We start from the raw sequence: 12,288 nt of genomic DNA, 5'->3' as shown, positions 1-12,288 counted from the left end.
AGAATCGGGGGTTGTTTGCAAGAGGCGCAGCGGAGCACGATCTTGTTCCGGGACTTGGAGTGAGCGGGGGAGGGAGAGCTCTTTCTGGGCCTGGCTTATTGTCTGATTCTGGGTTAGGATTTGGAGAGTATTTTCTTTCTTTTACTGATTATCAGTTGAAAGAATAGATTGATCTATCACTGGCCTCATCTGATCCTAACTTACATGAAATTTGTTTTCTTCTTCCTAGTTCAACAGATGAAATGATGAGTTCCAAGATGATGATGATGATTCCTCAGCAACATGAATGTGCAGCCGTCTCCTTCTAACTGACTGTAAGTACAATATTAATCCAACATCGCAGAGACACAGACACAACATCAGCTCCACCGTCACTGAGCAGAAGCAGTCAGATTCGCAGAGACCTCAAGTCCCAGATGAACATGTCCAATCCAACAGTCCTCATTATCCAATTGAACAAATTCAAATAAATCTGGACTTCTGGAGAAAATGTAAATATTATTTACAGATACATGAGAGGACAGGTGGGATAATTTTCCACAATTTACCCCTACTCTCTCATGGAATGTTGGATCAACTTTTGATAACAGCGTTTCATCTGTAAAGTAATCAGTATAGTATTAATTGGGCTTTAGATTCAGCAATCAATGTGCAAGTATCCATTTGCACTCTTTTGTAACTTTCTTAGTTTAAATTATTTCAGAAGCAAAGCACTTGAATAAGGCATTAACAAATAATGATATATTTCAATAGTTCTCCAAAAGGACACTTATCAAATTGTCAGGCCATCCTTTCATCTCACAATTTGTGAACCTTTGGTACAAGTGAAAGGTCGGATAGTACAGCTGATTGAAAAGTGCAGAAATAATCATAAACTTCTACCGAGATACCTCCCAAAACAAAATATAAAATTCCAATCCAAATATCTCACACAATCTCAGATATAATGGTAGTGTAATTCTCATGAAACAGACAGGGAAATACATCATTTAACATATCAATGTTATCACTAAAATAATAATGGAGGATCAATACTGAACAGAATGTTCACCCTTAACTCACAAAACAGATATTGACAAGTACAGAAAACACAATAAAATCTTGCACATCAGAGAGGTGGACAGACTGAGATTACCTGTCCTCTCGTGTATCTGTAAATAATATTACAGATAGAGATTAAACCCAGAATCCCATAACAGAGACAGACAGCTACAAATGCAAGCACAGAGACAGGAGTTAGAGAATCAAATTAAGTTTCCCCCTAACATTTGACCCCTAACAGAGACAGACAGCTACCGTGGAAAACACACTCACACATTCAGACACCAACAACTGAGCAAGAAGCAGTAAAATATGCCATATATCATAAATAGACAGTGAGGGTAAAACATATACTCACGTTTTCTCATGCACATGCTCACTCACAAGTAACTTAGCAGTAAGCATTAAATATGCATTATATATCACGGAGTCTGAGGGTGAAACACACACTCACACCAATAACTGAGCATTAAGCAGTAAAATATGTCATATATCGCACACAGAAACAGAGAGGTTTAGACACACTCACACTCTGTCTCTCATACACACTCTCTCACACACACCCACGCACTGTCTCTCCCACACACTCACAAATCAATAACTGAGCAGTAATCAATAAAATATGAATTATATATCACAGAGAGACTGTGAGGTTAATACACACTCACTCACTCACACTCACACACACACTCTCCCTCTCTCACACACACACCAGTCACTGAGCAGTAATCAATCCAATATGCAATATATACCACAGAGATACAGTGAGGGTAAAAAATGACTCACTCTCTCACTCACACTCTCTCACTCAGACAGTCACACAGCAGTAACTGAGCAGTAAGCTGTAAAATATGTGTTATACATCATAGAGAGACAGGGAGGGTAAAACACACACTCACGCTGTCTCTCACACACTGTCTCACATTTTACTGCTGACTGAGCAGTAAGCAGTAAAAATATTTGTTATATATCAGAGAAAGTGAGGGTAAAATACACTCTCTCTCTCTCTCTGTCACACACACTCTCACTCTCTCTCATAGAAACCCTACAGTACAGAAGATTTCATAGAATTTACAGTGCAGAAGGAGGCCATTTGGCCCATCGAGTCTGCACCGGCTCTTGGAAAGAGCACCTTACCCAAGGTCAACACCTCCACCCTATCCCCATAACCCAGTAACCCCACCCAACACTAAGGGCAATTTTGGACACTAATGGCAATTTATCATGGCCAATCCACCTAAACTGCACATCTTTGGACTGTGGGAGGAAACCGGAGCACCCGGAGGAAACCCACGCAGACACGGGGAGGATGTGCAGACTCCGCACAGACAGTGACCCAAGCTGGAATCGAACCTGGGACCCTGGAGCTGTGAAGCAATTGTGCTATCCACAATGCTACCGTGCGGCCCATAGAAGGGAGCCATTCATCCCATCGAGTCTGCATTGACCTTCTGAATGAGCATGCTAACCTGAGACCAATCTCCCCCCCCCCCCCTCTCCTTGTAAACCTACCAAGGGACAGTTTAGCATATTGAATCCACCTAACCTGCACATCTTTGGACTATGGGAGGAAACTGGAGCACCCGGAGGAAACCCAAACTCTGCAATACCCAAACAGGCGCCTGAGGTCGGAATCAAATCCGATCTCTGGCACTGTGAGGCAGCAGTGCTAACCATTGTGCCACCCTTCTGCCCATCAGCAGCACATCCACTTTTCACCCTGTTGCTCTCACACACATTCACCATCCCTCACACATACTCACAGACTCACCCTCTCACACACACTCTCACACACCAGGAATTGAGCCATAAGCAGTACAATATGTGTAATACATCACAGAGAGACAGTGAGGATAAAACTTACACTCAATCTCTCTCCCACACACACTGATACTCACACACACCATTAACTGAGCAGTACGCTGTAAAATATGTGTCTATATCATAGAGAGACAGTGAGGATAAAAATCTCACCCACACTCCCTCCCTCTCACACACACTATCTCACTCATGCTCTCCCACACATACACACCATTAACTGAGCAGTAAGCTGTAAAATATTTGATATGTATCACAGAAAAACACACATTCGCACACTGTCACACACACGCTCTCTCTCGCACACAGATGTCCCCTCTCTCATACACACACACACATACCAGTCAGTGAGCAGTAAGCAGTTAAATATGTCTAACACATTCACACAAGAATAAATGAGCAGTAAAATATGTTTTATATCACAGAAACACTGAGCACACAACTCACACTTTCACTCACAGACTGTCACTCACCAGTAACAGTGGTACAATAATCATTAAATATCAACTCTCTCTCCTCTCTCTCACTCTCTCTCACACACACACATTCACTCTCACACACCAGTAACTGCAGTAAGCAGTAAAATATGTGATATATATCATGCATTAAGGTTAAAATGTGCACACACTCTCTCACATGCCGGTAACTGAACAGGAAGTATAAACACACACACACTCACTAGTATACTCACACACTCTCGCTCACACACCCACACACCAGTAACTGAACAGTAAGCAGTAAAATATTCATTATATATCGCAGAGACATGACTCCATCTTATAATAATCTTTATTGTCACAAGTAGGCTTCTGTTAACACTGCAATGAAGTTCCTGTGAAAATCCCCTAGTCGCCACATTCTGGCGCCTGTTTGCGTACATGGAGGGAGAATTCAGAATGTCCAAATTACCTAACAGCACGTCTTTTGGGACTATCTATCCATGAGTGTGTGCAGTGAACTCACTGTCTCTCTGTGATATATAATGAATATTCTTGTGCTTACTGCTCAGTTACTGGTGTGTGTGTGTGTGTGTGTGTGTGTGTGTGAGAGATAGTGAGTGTTGAGCGTGAGAGTGTGTCTTTACCCTCACTGTCTCTCTATGCTATATAACTCCTATTTCATTCTCTCTCACACATTCTCTCTCTCACACATTCTCTCTCTCACACTCGTACACTATCTCATTCACACACTCACACCAGTAACTGAGCGGAAAAATATGCATTATATATCACAGAGAGGCAGTGAGGGTCACCATTCACTGAGCAGTAAGCAGTTAAATATGCGTTTTCTATCGCAGAGGGACAGTGGGGGTAAAACACACACTCGCACACCAGTAACTGAGCAGTAAAATATGTGTTATGTATCACAGAGACAATGAAGGAAAAAGACACACTCACCCAGACTATTTCTCACACTCATACACTCCCCCGCACACAGTGACACATTCTCTCACACACACTCCCTCACACACACTCACACTCTCATACTCTGATGATCACACACTCTCCCAACAGTAACTGAGCAGGAAGCAGTAAAATATGCATCATATATCACAGAGACAGTGAAGGAAGAACTCTCTCTCTCACACACTCACCACACACCCCAGTAACTGAACAGCAACAGCAAAATATCTGTTGTATATCAAAGAGAGACAATAAGGGTTGAATACACATAGACTCACTCGCTCATATACCCACTCTCTCTCATGCATACCCACTCTCTCTCACGCACACCCACTCTCTCTCACGCACACCCACTCTCTCTCACGCACACCCACTCTCTCTCACGCACACCCACTCTCTCTCACGCACACCCACTCTCTCTCACGCACACCCACTCTCTCTCACGTACACCCACTCTCTCTCACGTACACCCACTCTCTCTACCGTACACCCACTCTCTCTCCCGTACACCCACTCTCTCTCCCGTACACCCACTCTCACACACACACCCACTCTCTCTCACGCACACCCACTCTCTCTCACGCATACCCACTCTCTCTCACGCACACCCACTCTCTCTCACGTACACCCACTCTCTCTCCCGTACACCCACTCTCACACACACACCCACTCTCTCTCACGCGCACTCACTCTCTCACGCGCACTCACTCTCTATCTCACGCGCACTCACTCTCTATCTCACGCGCGCCCTCTCTATCTCACGCGCGCCCTCTCTATCTCACGCGCGCCCTCTCTATCTCACGCGCGCCCTCTCTATCTCACGCGCGCCCTCTCTATCTCACGCGCGCCCTCTCTATCTCACGCGCGCCCTCTCTATCTCACGCGCGCCCTCTCTATCTCACGCGCGCCCTCTCTATCTCACGCGCGCCCTCTCTATCTCACGCGCGCCCTCTCTATCTCACGCGCGCCCTCTCTATCTCACGCGCGCCCTCTCTATCTCACGCGCGCCCTCTCTATCTCACGCGCGCCCTCTCTATCTCACGCGCGCCCTCTCTATCTCACGCGCGCCCTCTCTATCTCACGCGCGCCCTCTCTATCTCACGCGCGCCCTCTCTCTCCCACGCGCGCCCTCTCTCTCCCACGCGCGCCCTCTCTCTCCCACGCGCGCCCTCTCCCACGCGCGCCCACTCTCTCCCACGCGCGCCCACTCTCTCCCACGCGCGCCCACTCTCTCCCACGCGCGCCCACTCTCTCCCACGCGCGCCCACTCTCTCTCACGCGCGCCCACTCTCTCTCACGCGCGCCCACTCTCTCTCACGCGCGCCCACTCTCTCTCACGCGCGCCCACTCTCTCTCACGCGCGCCCACTCTCTCTCACGCGCGCCCACTCTCTCTCACGCGCGCCCACTCTCTCTCACGCGCGCCCACTCTCTCTCGCGCGCGCCCACTCTCTCTCGCGCGCGCCCACTCTCTCTCGCGCGCGCCCACTCTCTCTCGCGCGCGCCCCACTCTCTCTCGCGCGCGCCCACTCTCTCTCGCGCGCGCCCACTCTCTCTCACGCGCCCCCACTCTCTCTCACGCGCCCCCACTCTCTCTCATGCATACCCACTCTCTCTCACGCGCGCCCACTCTCTCTCACGCGCGCCCACTCTCTCTCACGCGCGCCCACTCTCTCTCACGCGCGCCCACTCTCTCTCACGCGCGCCCACTCTCTCTCACGCGCGCCCACTCTCTCTCCCGCGCGCCCACTCTCTCTCACGTACACCCACTCTCTCTACCGTACACCCACTCTCTCTCCCGTACACCCACTCTCTCTCCCGTACACCCACTCTCACACACACACCCACTCTCTCTCACGCACACCCACTCTCTCTCACGCATACCCACTCTCTCTCACGCACACCCACTCTCTCTCACGTACACCCACTCTCTCTCCCGTACACCCACTCTCACACACACACCCACTCTCTCTCACGCGCACTCACTCTCTCACGCGCACTCACTCTCTATCTCACGCGCACTCACTCTCTATCTCACGCGCGCCCTCTCTATCTCACGCGCGCCCTCTCTATCTCACGCGCGCCCTCTCTATCTCACGCGCGCCCTCTCTATCTCACGCGCGCCCTCTCTATCTCACGCGCGCCCTCTCTATCTCACGCGCGCCCTCTCTATCTCACGCGCGCCCTCTCTATCTCACGCGCGCCCTCTCTATCTCACGCGCGCCCTCTCTATCTCACGCGCGCCCTCTCTATCTCACGCGCGCCCTCTCTATCTCACGCGCGCCCTCTCTATCTCACGCGCGCCCTCTCTCTCCCACGCGCGCCCTCTCTCTCCCACGCGCGCCCTCTCTCTCCCACGCGCGCCCTCTCCCACGCGCGCCCACTCTCTCCCACGCGCGCCCACTCTCTCCCACGCGCGCCCACTCTCTCCCACGCGCGCCCACTCTCTCCCACGCGCGCCCACTCTCTCTCACGCGCGCCCACTCTCTCTCACGCGCGCCCACTCTCTCTCACGCGCGCCCACTCTCTCTCACGCGCGCCCACTCTCTCTCACGCGCGCCCACTCTCTCTCACGCGCGCCCACTCTCTCTCGCGCGCGCCCACTCTCTCTCGCGCGCGCCCACTCTCTCTCACGCGCCCCCACTCTCTCTCACGCGCCCCCACTCTCTCTCACGCGCCCCCACTCTCTCTCACGCGCGCCCACTCTCTCTCACGCGCGCCCACTCTCTCTCACGCGCGCCCACTCTCTCTCACGCGCGCCCACTCTCTCTCACGCGCGCCCACTCTCTCTCACGCGCGCCCACTCTCTCTCACGCGCGCCCACTCTCTCTCCCGCGCGCCCACTCTCTCTCACGCGCGCCCACTCTCTCTCACGCGCGCCCACTCTCTCTCACGCGCGCCCACTCTCTCTCACGCGCGCCCACTCTCTCTCACGCGCGCCCACTCTCTCTCACGCGCGCCCACTCTCTCTCACGCGCGCCCACTCTCTCTCACGCGCGCCCACTCTCTCTCACGCGCGCCCACTCTCTCTCACGCGCGCCCACTCTCCCTCACGCGCGCCCACTCTCCCTCACGCGCGCCTACTCTCCCTCACGCGCGACCACTCTCTCTCACGCGCGCCCACTCTCTCTCACGCGCGCCCACTCTCTCTCACGCGCGCCCACTCTCTCTCACGCGCGCCCACTCTCTCTCACGCGCGCCCACTCTCTCTCACGCGCGCCCACTCTCTCTCACGCGCGCCCACTCTCTCTCACGCGCGCCCACTCTCTCTCACGCGCGCCCACTCTCTCACGCGCGCCCGCTCTCTCTCACGCGCGCCCCGCTCTCTCTCACGCGCGCCCGCTCTCTCTCACGCGCGCCCGCTCTCCCTCACGCGCGCCCCGCTCTCCCTCACGCACGCCCGCTCTCCCTCACGCACGCCCGCTCTCCCTCACGCACGCCCGCTCTCCCTCACGCACGCCCGCTCTCCCTCACGCACGCCCGCTCTCCCTCACGCACGCCCGCTCTCGCTCACGCACGCCCGCTCTCCCTCACGCACGCCCGCTCTCCCTCACGCACGCCCGCTCTCCCTCACGCACGCCCGCTCTCTCTCACGCACGCCCGCTCTCTCTCACGCACGCCCGCTCTCTCTCACGCACGCCCGCTCTCTCTCACGCACGTCCGCTCTCCCTCACGCACGCCCGTTCTCCCTCACGCACGCCCGCTCTCCCTCACGCACGCCCGCTCTCCCTCACGCACGCCCGCACTCCCTCACGCACGCCCGCACTCCCTCACGCACGCCCGCTCTCCCTCACGCACGCCCGCTCTCCCTCACGCACGCCCGCTCTCCCTCACGCACGCCCGCTCTCCCTCACGCACGCCCGCTCTCCCTCACGCACGCCCGCTCTCCCTCACGCACGCCCCGCTCTCTCGCACGCCCACTCTCTCTCTCGCACGCCCACACACACACACACTCTCTCTCACGGGCGCCCACTCTCTCACACGCACACACCCACTCTCTCTCACGCACGCCCACTCTCCCTCACGCGCGCCCACTCTCTCTCACGCGCGCCCACTCTCTCTCACGCGCGACCACTCTCTCTCACGCGCGCCTACTCTCTCTCACGCGCGCCCACTCTCTCTCACGCGCGCCCACTCACTCTCACGCGCGCCCACTCTCTCTCACGCGCGCCCACTCTCTCTCACGCGCGCCCACTCTCCCTCACGCGCGCCCACTCTCCCTCACGCGCGACCACTCTCTCTCACGCGCGCCCACTCTCTCTCACGCGCGCCCACTCTCTCTCACGCGCGCCCACTCTCTCTCACGCGCGCCTACTCTCTCTCACGCGCGCCCACTCTCTCTCACGCGCGCCCACTCTCTCTCACGCGCGCCCACTCTCTCTCACGCGCGCCCACTCTCTCACGCGCGCCCACTCTCTCTCACGCGCGCCCACTCTCTCTCACGCGCGCCCACTCTCTCTCACGCGCGCCCGCTCTCTCTCACGCGCGCCCGCTCTCCCTCACGCACGCCCGCTCTCCCTCACGCACGCCCGCTCTCCCTCACGCACGCCCGCTCTCCCTCACGCACGCCCGCTCTCCCTCACGCACGCCCGCTCTCCCTCACGCACGCCCGCTCTCGCTCACGCACGCCCGCTCTCCCTCACGCACGCCCGCTCTCCCTCACGCACGCCCGCTCTCTCTCACGCACGCCCGCTCTCTCTCACGCACGCCCGCTCTCTCTCACGCACGCCCGCTCTCTCTCACGCACGTCCGCTCTCCCTCACGCACGCCCGTTCTCCCTCACGCACGCCCGCTCTCCCTCACGCACGCCCGCACTCCCTCACGCACGCCCGCACTCCCTCACGCACGCCCGCTCTCCCTCACGCACGCCCGCTCTCCCTCACGCACGCCCGCTCTCCCTCACGCACGCCCGCTCTCCCTCACGCACGCCCGCTCTCCCTCACGCACGCCCGCTCTCCCTCACGCACGCCCGCTCTCCCTCACGCACGCCCGCTCTCCCTCACGCACGCCCGCTCTCCCTCACGCACGCCCGCTTTCCCTCACGCACGCCCGCTCTCTCGCACGCCCACTCTCTCTCTCGCACGCCCACACACACACACACTCTCTCTCACGGGCGCCCACTCTCTCACACGCACACACCCACTCTCTCTCACGCACGCCCACTCTCCCTCACGCACGCCCACTCTCCCTCACGCACGCCCGCTCTCTCTCACGCACGCCCGCTCTCTCTCACGCACGCCCGCTCTCTCTCACGAATGCCCGCTCTCTCTCACGCACGCCCGCTCTCTCTCACGCACGCCCGCTCTCTCTCACGCACGCCAGCTCTCACGCACGCCCGCTCTCTCTCACGCACGCCCGCTCTCTCTCACGCACGCCCGCTCTCTCTCACGCACGCCCGCTCTCTCTCACGCACGCCCGCTCTCCCTCACGCACGCCCGCTCTCCCTCACGCACGCCCGCTCTCCCTCACGCACGCCCGCTCTCCCTCACGCACGCCCGCTCTCCCTCACGCACGCCCGCTCTCCCTCACGCACGCCCGCTCTCCCTCACGCACGCCCGCTCTCCCTCACGCACGCCCGCTCTCCCTCACGCACGCCCGCTCTCCCTCACGCACGCCCGCTCTCCCTCACGCACGCCCGCTCCCCCTCACGCACGCCCGCTCCCCCTCACGCACGCCCGCTCCCCCTCACGCACGCCCGCTCTCCCTCACGCACGCCCGCTCTCCCTCACGCACGCCCGCTCTCCCTCACGCACGCCCGCTCTCCCTCACGCACGCCCGCTCTCCCTCACGCACGCCCGCTCTCCCTCACGCACGCCCGCTCTCCCTCACGCACGCCCGCTCTCCCTCACGCACGCCCGCTCTCTCTCACGCACGCCCGCTCTCCCTCACGCACGCCCGCTCTCCCTCACGCACGCCTGCTCTCCCTCACGCACGCCCGCTCTCCCTCACGCACGCCCGCTCTCCCTCACGCACGCCCGCTCTCCCTCACGCACGCCCGCTCTCCCTCACGCACGCCCGCTCTCCCTCACGCACGCCCGCTCTCCCTCACGCACGCCCGCTCTCCCTCACGCACGCCCGCTCTCCCTCACGCACGCCCGCTCTCCCTCACGCACGCCCGCTCTCCCTCACGCACGCCCGCTCTCCCTCACGCACGCCCGCTCTCTCTCTCACGCACGCCCGCTCTCTCTCTCACGCACGCCCGCTCTCTCTCTCACGCACGTCCGCTCTCTGTCACGCACGCCCGCTCTCTCTCACGCACGCCCGCCCTCTCTCACGCACGCCCGCTCTCTCACGCACGCCCGCTCTCACTCACGCCCGCTCTCTCTATCGCACGCCCGCTCTCTCTCACGCACGCCCGCTCTCTCTCACGCACGCCCGCTCTCTCTCACGCACGCCCGCTCTCTCTCACGCACGCCCGCTCTCTCTCACGCACGCCCGCTCTCTCTCACGCACGCCCGCTCTCTCTCACGCACGCCCGCTCTCTCTCACGCACGCCCGGTCTCTCTCACGCACGCCCGCTCTCTCTCACGCACGCCCGCTCTCTCTCACGCACGCCCGCTCTCTCTCACGCACGCCCGCTCCCTCACGCACGCCCGCTCTCTCTCACGCACGCCCGCTCTCTCTCACGCACGCCCGCTCTCTCTCTCGCACGCCCGCTCTCTCTCTCGCACGCCCGCTCTCTCTCTCGCACGCCCGCTCTCTCTCTCGCACGCCCGCTCTCTCTCTCGCACGCCCGCTCTCTCTCACGCACGCCCCCTCTCTCTCACGCACGCCCGCTCTCTCTCACGCATGCCCGCTCACTCTCACGCACGCCCGCTCTCCCTCACGCACGCCCGCTCTCCCTCACGCACGCCCGCTCTCCCTCACGCACGCCCGCTCTCCCTCACGCACGCCCGCTCTCCCTCACGCACGCCCGCTCTCCCTCACGCACGCCCGCTCTCCCTCACGCACGCCCGCTCTCTCTCTCGCACGCCCTCACACACACACACTCTCTCTCACGGGCGCCCACTCTCTCACACGCACACACCCACTCTCTCTCACGCACGCCCACTCTCCCTCACGCACGCCCACTCTCCCTCACGCACGGCCGCTCTCTCTCACGCACGCCCGCTCTCTCTCACGCACGCCCGCTCTCTCTCACGCACGCCCGCTCTCTCTCACGCACGCCCGCTCTCTCTCACGCACGCCCGCTCTCTCTCACGCACGCCCGCTCTCTCTCACGCACGCCCGCTCTCTCTCACGCATGCCCGCTCACTCTCACGCACGCCCGCTCTCTCGCACGCCCGCTCTCTCTCACGCACGCCCCCTCTCTCTCACGCACGCCCGCTCTCTCTCACGCATGCCCGCTCACTCTCACGCACGCCCGCTCTCTCTCACGCACGCCCGCTCTCACGCACGCCCGCTCTCTCATGCACGCCCGCTCTCTCTCACTCACGCCCGCTCTCTCTCACTCACGCCCGCTCTCTCTATCGCACGCCCGCTCTCTCTCACGCACGCCCGCTCTCTCTCACGCACGCCCGCTCTCTCTCACGCACGCCGGCTCTCTCTCACGCACGCCGGCTCTCTCTCACGCACGCCCGCTCTCTCTCACGCACGCCCGCTCTCTCTCACGCACGCCCGCTCTCTCTCACGCACGCCCGCTCTCTCTCACGCACGCCCGCTCTCTCTCACGCACGCCCGCTCTCTCTCACACGCCCGCTCTCTCTCTCACACGCCCGCTCTCTCTCACGCACGCCCGCTCTCTCTCACGCACGCCCGCTCTCTCTCACGCACGCCCGCTCTCTCTCACGCACGCCCGCTCTCTCTCACGCACGCCCGGTCTCTCTCACGCACGCCCGGTCTCTCTCACGCACGCCCGGTCTCTCTCACGCACGCCCGGTCTCTCTCACGCACGCCCGCTCTCTCTCACGCACGCCCGCTCTCTCACGCACGCCCGCTCTCTCACGCACGCCCGCTCTCTCTCACGCACGCCCGCTCTCTCGCACGCCCGCTCTCTCTCTCGCACGCCCGCTCTCTCGCACGCCCTC

The 12,288-nt window shown here is 59.5% G+C and overlaps 1 long non-coding RNA gene across 1 annotated transcript in view; it reads left to right on the top strand.

Annotated features, from left to right (window-relative positions):
* The first annotated feature begins 218 nt into the window (after positions 1-218).
* LOC140400063 (uncharacterized) overlaps positions 219-12,288 on the top strand; it is a 74,551-nt gene continuing 62,481 nt past the window's right edge. Inside the window, exon 1 of the long non-coding RNA XR_011938026.1 lies at positions 219-314. This is a non-coding gene — a long non-coding RNA (uncharacterized lncRNA). The remainder of the gene's footprint in view (positions 315-12,288) is intronic.

Source organism: Scyliorhinus torazame, chromosome 24 (genome assembly GCF_047496885.1).
Source record: "Scyliorhinus torazame isolate Kashiwa2021f chromosome 24, sScyTor2.1, whole genome shotgun sequence".
Taxonomy (NCBI): domain Eukaryota; kingdom Metazoa; phylum Chordata; class Chondrichthyes; order Carcharhiniformes; family Scyliorhinidae; genus Scyliorhinus; species Scyliorhinus torazame.
Note: the sequence above shows the minus strand (reverse complement) of the source record. Positions and strands in the feature narration are given on the sequence as shown.